Raw genomic sequence first — 15,012 nt, 5'->3', positions numbered from 1 at the left:
CAGCGTGAAAGACATGTAGTAATGTGCAACAGCTCTCATAAAGCAGTTTTACCGAAGCGCAAGAACTGCTAGATCCCGCTGTCACTCTTCTCCCGTCTCCTGAAATAGCTCAGTTGGGAGAGCGTTAATGTGAACAAATAAAGGTCCTTGGCTCGATCCCGGGTTTCGTCGTCCAAAGCACGATTTGTTAAATCTGTCAGTATACAAGTATTTTGCAATAATTATAACGAGTGAAACGGTTACGCAGGTGAACACACATGCTTGATAAAGAAATGCTGATTCAGATTGCATCGCGGAAGTAGGCATTGCAAAAGAACCAGAACAGCATGAAAGACATGTAGTAATGTGCAACAGCCCTAATAAAGCAGTTTTACCGAAACGCAAGAACTGTTAAATGCCGCTTTCACTCTTCTCCCGTATGCCGAAATAGCTCAGTTCAGAGAGAGTTAGACTGAAAATCTGAAGGTCCTTGGCTCGATCCCGGGTTTCGGCGTCCAGAGCATTTTTTTGTTAAATCTTTTGATACACAAGTATTTTTCAATACTTCTAACGAGTGAAACAGTTACGCAGGTGAATACACATGCTTGATAAAGGAATGCTGATTCAGATTGCATCGCGACAGTAGGCGTTGCAAAAGAACCGGAACAGCGTGAAAGACATGTAGTAATATGCAACAGCTCTAATAAAGCAGTTTTACCGAAGCGCAAGAACTGCTAGATCCCGCTGTCACTCTTCTCCCGTCTGCTGAAATAGCTCAGTTGGGAGAGCGTTAAACTGAACATCTAAAGGTCCTTGGCTTGATCCCGGGTTTCAGCGTTCAAAGCAATTTTTTTGTTAAATCTCTCGGTATACAAGTATTTTGCAATACTTCTAACGAGTGAAACGGTTACGCAGGTGAACACACATGCTTGATAAAGAAATGCTGATTCAGATTGCATCGCCGGAGTAGGCATTGCAAAAAAACCGGAACAGCGTGAAAGACATGTAGTAATGTGCAACAGCTCTAATAAAGCAGTTTTACCGAAGCGCAAGAACTGCTAGATCCCGCTGTCACTCTTCTCCCCTCTGCTGAAATAGCTCAGTAGGAGAGCGTTAAACTGAACATCTAAAGGTCCTTGGCTCGATCCCGGGTTTCAGCGTCCAAAGCACTTTTTTTAAATATCTCGGTATACAAGTATTTCGCAATAATTCTAACGAGTGAAACGGTTACGCAGGTGAACACACCTGCTTGATAAAGAAATGCTGATTCAGATTGCATCGCGACAGTAGGCGTTGCAAAAATCCGGAACAGCGTGAAAGACATGTAGTAATGTGCAACAGCTCTAATAAAGCAGTTTTACCGAAGCGCAAGAACTGCTATATCCCGCTGTCACTCTTCTCCCGTCTGCTGAAATAGCTCAGTTGGGAGAGCGTTAAACTGAACATCTAAAGGTCCTTGGGTCGATCCCGGGTTTCAGCGTCCAAAGCACTTTTTTGTTACATCTGTCGGTATACAAGTATTTGGCAAGAATTCTAGCGAGTGAAACGATTACGCAGGTGAACACACCTGCTTGATAAAGGAATGCTGATTCAGATTGCATCGCGACAGTAGGCGTTGCAAAAGACCCGGAACAGCGTGAAAGACATGTAGTAATGTGCAACAGATCTAATAAAGCAGTTTTACCGAAGCGCAAGAACTGCTAGATCCCGCTGTCACTCTTCTCCCCTCTGCTGAAAGAGCTCAGTAGGAGAGCGTTTAACTGAACATCTAAAGGTCCTTGGCTCGATCCCGGGTTTCAGCGTCCAAAGCAATATTTTGTTAAATCTCTCGGTATACAAGTATTTTGCAATACTTTTAACGAGTGAAACGGTTACGCAGGTGAACACACATGCTTGATAAAGAAATGCTGATTCAGATTGCATCGCGGGAGTAGGCATTGCAAAAAAACCGGAACAGCGTGAAAGACATGTAGTAATGTGCAACAGATCTAATAAAGTAGTTTTACCGACGCGCAAGAACTGCTAGATCCCGCTGTCACTCTTCTCCCGTCTGCTGAAATAGCTCAGTTGGGAGAGTGTTAAACTGAACATCTAAAGGTCCTTGGCTCGATCCCGGGTTTCAGCGTCCAAAGCACTTTTTTGTTAAATCTGTCGGTATACAAGTATTTGGCAAGAATTCTAGCGAGTGAAACGATTACGCAGGTGAACACACCTGCTTGATAAAGGAATGCTGATTCAGATTGCATCGCGACAGTAGGCGTTGCAAAAGACCCAGAACAGCGTGAAAGACATGTAGTAATGTGCAACAGATCTAATAAAGCAGTTTTACCGAAGCGCAAGAACTGCTAGATCCCGCTGTCACTCTTCTCCCCTCTGCTGAAAGAGCTCAGTAGGAGAGCGTTAAACTGAACATCTAAAGGTCCTTGGCTCGATGCCGGGTTTCAGCGTCCAAAGCACTTTTTTTAAATCTCTCGGTATACAAGTATTTCGCAATAATTCTAACGAGTGAAACGGTTACGCAGGTGAACACACCTGCTTGATAAAGAAATGCTGATTCAGATTGCATCGCGACAGTAGGCGTTGCAAAAATCCGGAACAGCGTGAAAGACATGTAGTAATGTGCAACAGCTCTAATAAAGAAGTTTTACCGAAGCGCAAGAACTGCTAGATCCCGCTGTCACTCTTCTTCCGTCTGCTGAAATAGCTCAGTTGGGAGAGCGTTAATCTGAACTTATAAAGGTCCTTGGCTCGATCCCGGGTTTCAGCGTCCAAAGCACTTTTTTGTTAAATCTGTCGGTATACAAGTATTTTGCAAGAATTCTAACGAGTGAAACGGTTACGCAGGTGAATACACCTGCTTGATAAAGGAATGCTGATTCAGATTGCATCGCGACAGTAGGCGTTGCAAAAGAACCGGAACAGCGTGAAAGACATGTAGAAATGTGCAACAGCTCTAATAAAGCAGTTTTACCGAAGCGCAAGAATTGCTAGATCCCGCTGTCACTCTTCTCCCGTCTGCTGAAATAGCTCAGTTGGGAGAGCGTTAAACTGAACATCTAAAGGTCCTTGGCTCGATCCCGGGCATCAGCGTCCAAAGCAATTTTTTGTTAAATCTCTCGGTATACAAGTATTTTGCAATACTTTTAACGAGTGAAACGGTTACGTAGGTGAACACACATGCTTGATAAAGAAATGCTGATTCAGATTGCATCGCGGGAGTAGGCATTTTAAAAAAACCGGAACAGCGTGAAAGACAGGTAGTAATGTGCAACAGATCTAATAAAGTAGTTTTACCGACGCGCAAGAACTGCTAGATCCCGCTGTCACTCTTCTCCCGTCTGCTGAAATAGCTCAGTTGGGAGAGTGTTAATCTGAACATATAAAGGTCCTTGGCTCGATCCCGGGTTTCAGCGTCCAAAGCACTTTTTTGTTACATCTGTCGGTATACAAGTGTTTGGCAAGAATTCTAACGAGTGAAACGATTACGCAGGTGAACACACCTGCTTGATAAAGGAATGCTGATTCAGATTGCATCGCGACAGTAGGCGTTGCAAAAGAACCGGAACAGCGTGAAAGACATGTAGTAACGTGCAACAGATCTAATAAAGCAGTTTTACTGAAGCGCAAGAACTGCTAGATCCCGCTGTCATTCTTCTCCCATCTGCTGAAATAGCTCAGTAGGAGATCGTTAAACTGAACATCTAAAGGTCCTTGGCTCGATCCCGGGTTTCAGCGTCCAAAGCACTTTTTTTTAAATCTCTCGGTATACAAGTATTTCGCAATAATTCTAACGAGTGAAACGGTTACGCAGGTGAACACACATGCTTGATAAAGAAATGCTGATTCAGATTGCATCGCGACAGTAGGCGTTGCAAAAGAACCGGAACAGCGTGAAAGACATGTAGTAATCTGCAACAGCTCTAATAAAGCAGTTTTACCGAAGCGCAAGAACAGCTAGATCCCGCTGTCACTCTTGTCCCGTCTCCTGAAATAGCTCAGTTGGGAGAGCGTTAATCTGAACATATAAAGGTCCTTGGCTCGATCCCTGGTTTCGTCGTCCAAAGCACGATTTGTTAAATCTGTCGGTATACAAGTATTTTGCAATAATTCTAACGAGTGAAACGGTTACACAGGTGAACACACATGCTTGATAAAGAAATGCTGATTCAGATTGCATCGCGACAGTAGGCGTTGCAAAAATCCGGAACAGCGTGAAAGACATGTAGTAATGTGCAACAGCTCTAATAAAGAAGTTTTACCGAAGCGCAAGAACTGCTAGATCCCGCTGTCACTCTTCTTCCGTCTGCTGAAATAGCTCAGTTGGGAGAGCGTTAATCTGAACTTATAAAGGTCCTTGGCTCGATCCCGGGTTTCAGCGTCCAAAGCACTTTTTTGTTAAATCTGTCGGTATACAAGTATTTTGCAAGAATTCTAACGAGTGAAACGGTTACGCAGGTGAATACACCTGCTTGATAAAGGAATGCTGATTCAGATTGCATCGCGACAGTAGGCGTTGCAAAAGAACCGGAACAGCGTGAAAGACATGTAGAAATGTGCAACAGCTCTAATAAAGCAGTTTTACCGAAGCGCAAGAATTGCTAGATCCCGCTGTCACTCTTCTCCCGTCTGCTGAAATAGCTCAGTTGGGAGAGCGTTAAACTGAACATCTAAAGGTCCTTGGCTCGATCCCGGGTATCAGCGTCCAAAGCAATTTTTTGTTAAATCTCTCGGTATACAAGTATTTTGCAATACTTTTAACGAGTGAAACGGTTACGTAGGTGAACACACATGCTTGATAAAGAAATGCTGATTCAGATTGCATCGCGGGAGTAGGCATTGCAAAAAAACCGGAACAGCGTGAAAGACATGTAGTAATGTGCAACAGATCTAATAAAGTAGTTTTACCGACGCGCAAGAACTGCTAGATCCCGCTGTCACTCTTCTCCCGTCTGCTGAAATAGCTCAGTTGGGAGAGTGTTAATCTGAACATATAAAGGTCCTTGGCTCGATCCCGGGTTTCAGCGTCCAAAGCACTTTTTTGTTACATCTGTCGGTATACAAGTGTTTGGCAAGAATTCTAACGAGTGAAACGATTACGCAGGTGAACACACCTGCTTGATAAAGGAATGCTGATTCAGATTGCATCGCGACAGTAGGCGTTGCAAAAGAACCGGAACAGCGTGAAAGACATGTAGTAACGTGCAACAGATCTAATAAAGCAGTTTTACTGAAGCGCAAGAACTGCTAGATCCCGCTGTCATTCTTCTCCCATCTGCTGAAATAGCTCAGTAGGAGATCGTTAAACTGAACATCTAAAGGTCCTTGGCTCGATCCCGGGTTTCAGCGTCCAAAGCACTTTTTTTTAAATCTCTCGGTATACAAGTATTTCGCAATAATTCTAACGAGTGAAACGGTTACGCAGGTGAACACACATGCTTGATAAAGAAATGCTGATTCAGATTGCATCGCGACAGTAGGCGTTGGAAAAGAACCGGAACAGCGTGAAAGACATGTAGTAATCTGCAACAGCTCTAATAAAGCAGTTTTACCGAAGCGCAAGAACAGCTAGATCCCGCTGTCACTCTTGTCCCGTCTCCTGAAATAGCTCAGTTGGGAGAGCGTTAATCTGAACATATAAAGGTCCTTGGCTCGATCCCTGGTTTCGTCGTCCAAAGCACGATTTGTTAAATCTGTCGGTATACAAGTATTTTGCAATAATTCTAACGAGTGAAACGGTTACACAGGTGAACACACATGCTTGATAAAGAAATGCTGATTCAGGTTGCATCGTGGAAGTAGGCATTGCAAAAGAACCAGAACAGCGTGAAAGGCATGTAGTAATGTGCAACAGCCCTAATAAAGCAATTTTACCGAAACGCAAGAACTGTTAAATGTCGCTTTCACTCTTCTCCCGTATGCCGAAATAGCTCAGTTCAGAGAGAGTTAGACTGAAAATCTGAAGGTCCTTGGCTCGATCGCGGGTTTCGGCGTCCAGAGCATTTTTTGTTAAATCTTTTGATACAGAAGTATTTTTCAATACTTCTAACGAGCGAAACGGTTACGCAGGTGAACACACATGCTTGATAAAGAAATGCTGACTCAGATTGCATCGCGGGAATAGGCATTGCAAAAGAACCAGAACAGCGTGAAATACACGTAATAATGTGCAACAGCTCTAATAAAGCGGTTTTACCGAAACGCAAGAACTCTTAAATTCCGCTGTCACTCTTCTCCCGTCTGCCGAAATAGCGCATTTGGGAGAGCGTTAGACTGAAAATCTAAAGGTCCTTGGCTCGATCCCCGGTTTCGGCGTCCAGAGCAATTTTTTGTTAAATCTCTCGGTATACAAGTATTTTGCAATACTTCTAACGAGTGAAACGGTTACGCAGGTGAACACACATGCTTGATAAAGAAATGCTGATTCAGATTGCATCGCGGGAGTAGGCATTGCAAAAGAACCAGAACAGCGTGAAATACACGTAATAATGTGCAACAGCTCTAATAAAGCGGTTTTACCGAAACGCAAGAACTCTAAAATCCCGCTGTCACTCTTCTCCCGTCTGCCGAAATAGCGCAGTTCGGAGAGCGTTAAACTGAACATCTAAAGGTCCTTGGCTCGATCCCGGGTTTCTGCGTCCAAAGCAATTTTTTGGTAAATCTGTCGGTATACAAGTATTTTGCATCAATTCTGAGGAGTAAACGGTTACGCAGGTGAACACACATGCTTGATAAAGAAATGCTGATTCAGATTGCATCGCGGGAGTAGGCATTGCAAAAGAACCGGAACAGCGTGAAATACACGTATTAATGTGCGACAGCTCTAATAAAGCGGTTTCACCGGAACGCAAGAACTCTTAAATCCTGCTGTCACTCTTCTCCCGTCTGCCGAAACAGCGCGGTTGGGAGAGCGTTGAACTGAACATCTAAAGGTCCTTGGCTCGATCTCGGGTTTCAGCGTCCAAAGCAATTTTTTGTTAAATCTCTCGGTATACAAGTATTTTGCAATACTTCTAACGAGTGAAACGGTTACGCAGGTGAACACACATGCTTGATAAAGAAATGCTGATTCAGATTGCATCGCGGGAGTAGGCATTGCAAAGAAACCGGAACAGCGTGAAAGACATGTAGTAATGTACAACAGGTCTAATAAAGCAGTTTTACCGAAGCGCAAGAACTGCTAGATCCCGCTGTCACTCTTCTCCCGTCTGCCGAAATAGCGCAGTTGGGAGAGCGTTAGACTGAAAATCTAAAGGTCCTTGGCTCGATCCCCGGTTTCGGCGTCCAGAGCAATTTTTTGTTAAATCTCTCGGTATACAAGTATTTTGCAATACTTCTAACGAGTGAAACGGTTACGCAGGTGAACACACATGCTTGATAAAGAAATGCTGATTCAGGTTGCACCGCGCGAGTAGGCATTGCAAAAGAACCAGAACAGCGTGAAATACACGTAATAATGTGCAACAGCTCTAATAAAGCGGTTTTACCGCAACGCAAGAACTCTTAAATCCCGCTGTCTCTCTTCTCCCGTCTGCCGAAATAGCGCAGTTGGGAGAGCGTTAAACTGAACATCTAAAGATCCTTGGCTCGATCCCGGGTTTCGGCGTCCAAAGCAATTTTTTGGTAAATCTGTCGGTATACAAGTATTTTGCATATTCTGAGGAGTGAAACGGTTACGCAGGTGAACACACATGCTTGATAAAGAAATGCTGATTCAGATTGCATCGCGGGAGTAGGCATTGCAAAAGAACCGGAACAGCGTGAAATACACGTATTAATGTGCGACAGCTCTAATAAAGCGGTTTTACCGGAACGCAAGAACTCTTAAATCCTGCTGTCACTCTTCTCCCGTCTGCCGAAACAGCGCAGTTGGGAGAGCGTTAAACTGAACATCTAAAGGTCCTTGGCTCGATCCCGGGTTTCAGCGTCCAAAGCACTTTTATTTTTAAATCTCTCGGTATACAAGTATTTCGCAATAATTCTAACGAGTGAAACGGTTACGCAGGTGAACACACCTGCTTGATAAAGAAATGCTGATTCAGATTGCATCGCGACAGTAGTCGTTGCAAAAGAACCGGAACAGCGTGAAAGACATGTAGTAATCTGCAACAGCTCTAATAAAGCAGTTTTACCGAAGCGCAAGAACTGCTAGATCCCGCTGTCACTCTTGGCCCGTCTCCTGAAATAGCTCAGTTGGGAGAGCGTTAATCTGAACATATAAAGGTCCTTGGCTCGATCCCGGGTTTCGTCGTCCAAAGCACGATTTGTAAAATCTGTCGGTATACAAGTATTTTGCAATAATTCTAACGAGTGAAATGGTTACGCAGGTGAACACACATGCTTGATAAAGGAATGCTGATTCAGATTGCATCGCGGAAGTAGGCATTGAAAAAGAACCAGAACAGCGTGAAAGACATGTAGTAATGTGCAACAGCCCTAATAAAGCAATTTTACCGAAACGCAAGAACTGTTAAATGCCGCTTTCACTCTTCTCCCGTATGCCGAAATAGCTCAGTTCAGACAGAGTTAGACTGAAAATCTAAAGGTCCTTGGCTCGATCCCCGTTTCGGCGTCCAGAGCAATTTTTTGTTAAATCTCTCGGTATACAAGTATTTTGCAATACTTCTAACGAGTGAAACGGTTACGCAGGTGAACACACATGCTTGATAAAGAAATGCTGATTCAGATTGCATCGCGGGAGTAGGCATTGCAAAAGAACCAGAACAGCGTGAAATACACGTAATAATGTGCAACAGCTCTAATAAAGCGGTTTTACCGAAACGCAAGAACTCTTAAATCCCGCTGTCACTCTTCTCCCGTCTGCTGAAATAGCTCAGTTGGGAGAGCGTTAATCTGAACATATAAGGTCCTTGGCTCGATCCAGGGTATCGTCGTCCAAAGCACGATTTGTTAAATCTGTTGGTATACAAGTATTTTGCAAGAATTCTAACGAGTTAAACAGTTACGCAGGTGAACACACATGCTTGATAAAGAAATGCTGAATCAGATTGAATCGCGGCAGTAGGCGTTGCAAAAAAACCGAAACAGCGTGAAAGACACGTATTAAGATGCAACAGCTCTAATAAAGCAGTTTTACCGAAGCGCAAGAACTGCTAGATCCCGCTGTCACTCTTCTCCCGTCTGCTGATATAGCTCAGTTGGGAGAGCGTTAAACAGAACATCTAAAGGTCCTTGGCTCGATCCCGGGTTTCAGCGTCCAAAGCACTTTTTTTAAATCTCTCGGTATACAAGTATTTCGCAATAATTCTAACGAGTGAAACGGTTACGCAGGTGAACACACCTGCTTGATAAAGAAATGCTGATTCAGATTGCATCGCGACAGTAGGCGTTGCAAAAATCCGGAACAGCGTGAAAGATATGTAGTAATGTGCAACAGCTCTAATAAAGAAGTTTTACCGAAGCGCAAGAACTGCTAGATCCCGCTGTCACTCTTCTTCCGTCTGCTGAAATAGCTCAGTTGGGAGAGCGTTAATCTGAACTTATAAAGGTCCTTGGCTCGATCCCGGGTTTCAGCGTCCAAAGCACTTTTTTGTTAAATCTGTCGGTATACAAGTATTTTGCAAGAATTCTAACGAGTGAAACGGTTACGCAGATGAATACACCTGCTTGATATAGGAATGCTGATTCAGATGGCATCGCGACAGTAGGCGTTGCAAAAGAACCGGAACAGCGTGAAAGACATGTAGTAATGTGCAACAGCTCTAATAAAGCAGTTTTACCGAAGCGCAAGAACTGCTAGATCCCGCTGTCACTCTTCTCCCGTCTGCTGAAATAGCTCAGTTGGGAGAGCGTTAAACTGAACATCTAAAGGTCCTTGGCTCGATCCCGGGTTTCAGCGTCCAAAGCAATTTTTTGTTAAATCTCTCGGTATACAAGTATTTTGCAATACTTTTAACGAGTGAAACGGTTACGCAGGTGAACACACATGCTTGATAAAGAAATGCTGATTCACATTGCATCGCGGGAGTAGGCATTGCAAAAGAATCGGAACAGCGTGAAAGACATGTAGTAATGTGCAACAGCTCTAATAAAGCAGTTTTACCGAAGCGCAAGAACTGCTAGATCCCGCTGTCACTCTTCTCCCGTCTGCTGATATAGCTCAGTTGGGAGAGCGTTAAACTGAACATCTAAAGGTCCTTGGCTCGATCCCGGGTTTCAGCGTCCAAAGCAATTTTTTGTTAAATCTCTCGGTATACAAGTATTTTGCAATACTTCTAACGAGTGAAACGGTTACGCAGGCGAACACACATGCTTGATAAAGAAATGCTGATTCAGATTGCATCGCGGGAGTAGGCATTGCAAAAAAACCGGAACAGCGTGAAAGACATGTAGTAATGTGCAACAGCTCTAATAAAGCAGTTTTACCGATGCGCAAGAACTGCTAGATCCCGCTGTCACTCTTCTCCCGTCTGCTGAAATAGCTCAGTTGGGAGAACGTTAATCTGAACATATAAAGGTCCTTGGCTCGATCCCGGGTTTCAGCGTCCAAAGCACTTTTTTGTTACATCTGTCGGTATACAAGTATTTGGCAAGAATTCTAACGAGTGAAACGATTACGCAGGTGAACACACCTGCTTGATAAAGGAATGCTGATTCAGATTGCATCGCGACAGTAGGTGTTGCAAAAGACCCGGAACAGCGTGAAAGACATGTAGTAATGTGCAACAGATCTAATAAAGCAGTTTTAGCGAAGCGCAAGAACTGCTAGATCCCGCTGTCACTCTTCTCCCGTCTGCCGAAATAGCGCAGTTGGGAGAGCGTTAGACTAAAAATCTAAGGGTCCTTGGCTCGATCCCCGGTTTCGGCGTCCAGAGCAATTTTTTGTTAAATCTCTCGGTATACAAGTATTTTGCAATACTTCTAACGAGTGAAACGGTTACGCAGGTGAACACACATGCTTGATAAAGAAATGCTGATTCAGGTTGCACCGCGCGAGTAGGCATTGCAAAAAAACCAGAACAGCGTGAAATACACGTAATAATGTGCAAAAGCTCTAATAAAGCGGTTTTACCGAAACGCAAGAACTCTTAAATCCCGCTGTCACTCTTCTCCCGTCTGCCGAAATAGCGCAGTTGGGAGAGCGTTAAACTGAACATCTAAAGGTCCTTGGCTCGATCCCGGGTATCATCGTCCAAAGCACGATTTGTTAAATCTTTCGGTATTCAAGTATTTCGCAATAATTCTAACGAGTGAAACGGTTACGCAGGTGAACACACGTGCTTGAAAAAGAAATGCTGATTCAGATTGCATCGCAACAGTAGGCGTTGCAAAAGAACCGGAACAGCGTGAAAGACATGTAGTAATGTGCAACAGCTCTAACAAAGCGGTTTTACCGAAGCGCAAAAACTGCTAGATCCCGCTGTCACTCTTCTCCCCTCTGCTGAAATAGCTCAGTAGGAGAGCGTTAAACTGAACATCTAAAGGTTCTTGGCTCGATCCCGGGTTTCAGCGTCCAAAGCACTTTTTTTTAAATCTCTCGGTATACAACTATTTCGCAATAATTCTAACGAGTGAAACGGTTACGCAGGTGAACACACATGCTTGATAAAGAAATGCTGATTCAGATTGCATCGCGGGAGTAGGCATTGCAAAAGAACCAGAACAGCGTGAAATACACGTAATAATGTGCAACAGCTCTAATAAAGCGGTTTTACCGAAACGCAAGAACTCTTAAATCCCGCTGTCACTCTTCTCCCGTCTGCTGAAATAGCTCAGTTGGGACAGCGTTAATCTGAACATATAAGGTCCTTGGCTCGATCCAGGGTATCGTCGTCCAAAGCACGATTTGTTAAATCTGTCGGTATACAAGTATTTTGCAAGAATTCTAACGAGTTAAACAGTTACGCAGGTGAACACACATGCTTGATAAAGAAATGCTGAATCAGATTGAATCGCGGCAGTAGGCGTTGCAAAAAAACCGAAACAGCGTGAAAGACACGTATTAAGATGCAACAGCTCTAATAAAGCAGTTTTACCGAAGCGCAAGAACTGCTAGATCCCGCTGTCACTCTTCTCCCGTCTGCTGATATAGCTCAGTTGGGAGAGCGTTAAACAGAACATCTAAAGGTCCTTGGCTCGATCCCGGGTTTCAGCGTCCAAAGCACTTTTTTTAAATCTCTCGGTATACAAGTATTTCGCAATAATTCTAACGAGTGAAACGGTTACGCAGGTGAACACACCTGCTTGATAAAGAAATGCTGATTCAGATTGCATCGCGACAGTAGGCGTTGCAAAAATCCGGAACAGCGTGAAAGATATGTAGTAATGTGCAACAGCTCTAATAAAGAAGTTTTACCGAAGCGCAAGAACTGCTAGATCCCGCTGTCACTCTTCTTCCGTCTGCTGAAATAGCTCAGTTGGGAGAGCGTTAATCTGAACTTATAAAGGTCCTTGGCTCGATCCCGGGTTTCAGCGTCCAAAGCACTTTTTTGTTAAATCTGTCGGTATACAAGTATTTTGCAAGAATTCTAACGAGTGAAACGGTTACGCAGATGAATACACCTGCTTGATAAAGGAATGCTGATTCAGATGGCATCGCGACAGTAGGCGTTGCAAAAGAACCGGAACAGCGTGAAAGACATGTAGTAATGTGCAACAGCTCTAATAAAGCAGTTTTACCGAAGCGCAAGAACTGCTAGATCCCGCTGTCACTCTTCTCCCGTCTGCTGAAATAGCTCAGTTGGGAGAGCGTTAAACTGAACATCTAAAGGTCCTTGGCTCGATCCCGGGTTTCAGCGTCCAAAGCAATTTTTTGTTAAATCTCTCGGTATACAAGTATTTTGCAATACTTTTAACGAGTGAAACGGTTACGCAGGTGAACACACATGCTTGATAAAGAAATGCTGATTCACATTGCATCGCGGGAGTAGGCATTGCAAAAGAACCGGAACAGCGTGAAAGACATGTAGTAATGTGCAACAGCTCTAATAAAGCAGTTTTACCGAAGCGCAAGAACTGCTAGATCCCGCTGTCACTCTTCTCCCGTCTGCTGATATAGCTCAGTTGGGAGAGCGTTAAACTGAACATCTAAAGGTCCTTGGCTCGATCCCGGGTTTCAGCGTCCAAAGCAATTTTTTGTTAAATCTCTCGGTATACAAGTATTTTGCAATACTTCTAACGAGTGAAACGGTTACGCAGGCGAACACACATGCTTGATAAAGAAATGCTGATTCAGATTGCATCGCGGGAGTAGGCATTGCAAAAAAACCGGAACAGCGTGAAAGACATGTAGTAATGTGCAACAGCTCTAATAAAGCAGTTTTACCGATGCGCAAGAACTGCTAGATCCCGCTGTCACTCTTCTCCCGTCTGCTGAAATAGCTCAGTTGGGAGAACGTTAATCTGAACATATAAAGGTCCTTGGCTCGATCCCGGGTTTCAGCGTCCAAAGCACTTTTTTGTTACATCTGTCGGTATACAAGTATTTGGCAAGAATTCTAACGAGTGAAACGATTACGCAGGTGAACACACCTGCTTGATAAAGGAATGCTGATTCAGATTGCATCGCGACAGTAGGTGTTGCAAAAGACCCGGAACAGCGTGAAAGACATGTAGTAATGTGCAACAGATCTAATAAAGCAGTTTTAGCGAAGCGCAAGAACTGCTAGATCCCGCTGTCACTCTTCTCCCGTCTGCCGAAATAGCGCAGTTGGGAGAGCGTTAAACTGAACATCTAAAGGTTCTTGGCTCGATCCCGGGTTTCAGCGTCCAAAGCACTTTTTTTTAAATCTCTCGGTATACAACTATTTCGCAATAATTCTAACGAGTGAAACGGTTACGCAGGTGAACACACCTGCTTGATAAAGAAATGCTGATTCAGATTGCATCGCGACAGTAGGCGTTGCAAAAGAATCGGAACAGCGTGAAAGACATGTAGTAATCTGCAACAGCTCTAATAAAGCAGTTTTACCGATGCGCAAGAACTGCTAGATCCCGCTGTCACTCTTGGCCCGTCTCCTGAAATAGCTCAGTTGGGAGAGCGTTAATCTGAACATATAAAGGTCCTTGGCTCGATCCCGGGTTTCGTCGTCCAAAGCACGATTTGTTAAATCTGTCGGTATACAAGTATTTTGCAATAATTCTAACGAGTGAAATGGTTACGCAGGTGAACACACATGCTTGATAAAGGAATGCTGATTCAGATTGCATCGCGGAAGTAGGCATTGAAAAAGAACCAGAACAGCGTGAAAGACATGTAGTAATGTGCAACAGCCCTAATAAAGCAATTTTACCGAAACGCAAGAACTCTTAAATGCCGCTTTCACTCTTCTCCCGTATGCCAAAATAGCTCAGTTCAGAGAGAGTTAGACTGAAAATCTGAAGGTCCTTGGCTCGATCCCGGGTTTCGGCGTCCAGAGCATTTTTTTGTTAAATCTTTTGATACACATGTATTTTTCAATACTTCTAACGAGTGAAACGGTTACGCAGGTGAACACACATGCTTGATAAAGAAATGCTGACTCAGGTTGCATCGCGGGAGTAGGCATTGCAAAAGAACCAGAAAAGCGTGAAATACACGTAATAGTGTGCAACAGCTCTAATAAAGCGGTTTTACCGAAACGCAAGAACTCTTAAATTCCGCTGTCACTCTTCTCCCGTCTGCCGAAATAGCGCAGTTGGGAGAGCGTTAGACTGAAAATCTAAAGGTGCTTGGCTCGATCCCCGGTTTCAACGTCCAGAGCAATTTTTTGTTAAATCTCTCGGTATACAAGTATTTTGCAATACTTCTAACGAGTGAAACGGTTACGCAGGTGAACACACATGCTTGATAAGAAATGCTGATTCAGATTGCATCGCGGGAGTAGGCATTGCAAAAGAACCAGAACAGCGTGAAATACACGTAATAATGTGCAACAGCTCTAAAAAAGCGGTTTTACCAAAACGCAAGAACTCTTAAATCCCGCTGTCACTCTTCTCCCGTCTGCTGAAATAGCTCAGTTGGGAGAGCGTTAATCTGAACATATAAGGTCCTTGGCTCGATCCCGGGTATCATCGTCCAAAGCACGATTTGTTAAA

The 15,012-nt window shown here is 43.9% G+C and overlaps 9 non-coding genes across 9 annotated transcripts; all 9 read left to right on the top strand.

Annotated features, from left to right (window-relative positions):
* The first annotated feature begins 743 nt into the window (after nucleotides 1-743).
* On the top strand, nucleotides 744-816 carry TRNAF-GAA (transfer RNA phenylalanine (anticodon GAA)). The gene has a single exon. It is a non-coding gene; the product is annotated as a tRNA-Phe (tRNA).
* A 570-nt stretch (nucleotides 817-1,386) lies between these two features.
* On the top strand, nucleotides 1,387-1,459 carry TRNAF-GAA (transfer RNA phenylalanine (anticodon GAA)). Its single transcript has one exon. It is a non-coding gene; the product is annotated as a tRNA-Phe (tRNA).
* A 572-nt stretch (nucleotides 1,460-2,031) lies between these two features.
* TRNAF-GAA (transfer RNA phenylalanine (anticodon GAA)) lies at nucleotides 2,032-2,104 on the top strand. The gene has a single exon. It is a non-coding gene; the product is annotated as a tRNA-Phe (tRNA).
* A 5,082-nt stretch (nucleotides 2,105-7,186) lies between these two features.
* TRNAF-GAA (transfer RNA phenylalanine (anticodon GAA)) lies at nucleotides 7,187-7,259 on the top strand. The gene has a single exon. It is a non-coding gene; the product is annotated as a tRNA-Phe (tRNA).
* A 2,503-nt stretch (nucleotides 7,260-9,762) lies between these two features.
* TRNAF-GAA (transfer RNA phenylalanine (anticodon GAA)) lies at nucleotides 9,763-9,835 on the top strand. Its single transcript has one exon. It is a non-coding gene; the product is annotated as a tRNA-Phe (tRNA).
* Nucleotides 9,836-10,085: 250 nt separating this feature from the next.
* TRNAF-GAA (transfer RNA phenylalanine (anticodon GAA)) lies at nucleotides 10,086-10,158 on the top strand. Its single transcript has one exon. It is a non-coding gene; the product is annotated as a tRNA-Phe (tRNA).
* Nucleotides 10,159-10,731: 573 nt separating this feature from the next.
* Nucleotides 10,732-10,804, top strand: TRNAF-AAA (transfer RNA phenylalanine (anticodon AAA)). The gene has a single exon. It is a non-coding gene; the product is annotated as a tRNA-Phe (tRNA).
* Nucleotides 10,805-12,661: 1,857 nt separating this feature from the next.
* On the top strand, nucleotides 12,662-12,734 carry TRNAF-GAA (transfer RNA phenylalanine (anticodon GAA)). Its single transcript has one exon. It is a non-coding gene; the product is annotated as a tRNA-Phe (tRNA).
* Nucleotides 12,735-12,984: 250 nt separating this feature from the next.
* TRNAF-GAA (transfer RNA phenylalanine (anticodon GAA)) lies at nucleotides 12,985-13,057 on the top strand. Its single transcript has one exon. It is a non-coding gene; the product is annotated as a tRNA-Phe (tRNA).
* Nucleotides 13,058-15,012: the final 1,955 nt, after the last annotated feature.

Source organism: Rhipicephalus microplus, chromosome X (genome assembly GCF_043290135.1).
Source record: "Rhipicephalus microplus isolate Deutch F79 chromosome X, USDA_Rmic, whole genome shotgun sequence".
Lineage (NCBI taxonomy): Eukaryota > Metazoa > Arthropoda > Arachnida > Ixodida > Ixodidae > Rhipicephalus > Rhipicephalus microplus.
Note: the sequence above shows the minus strand (reverse complement) of the source record. Positions and strands in the feature narration are given on the sequence as shown.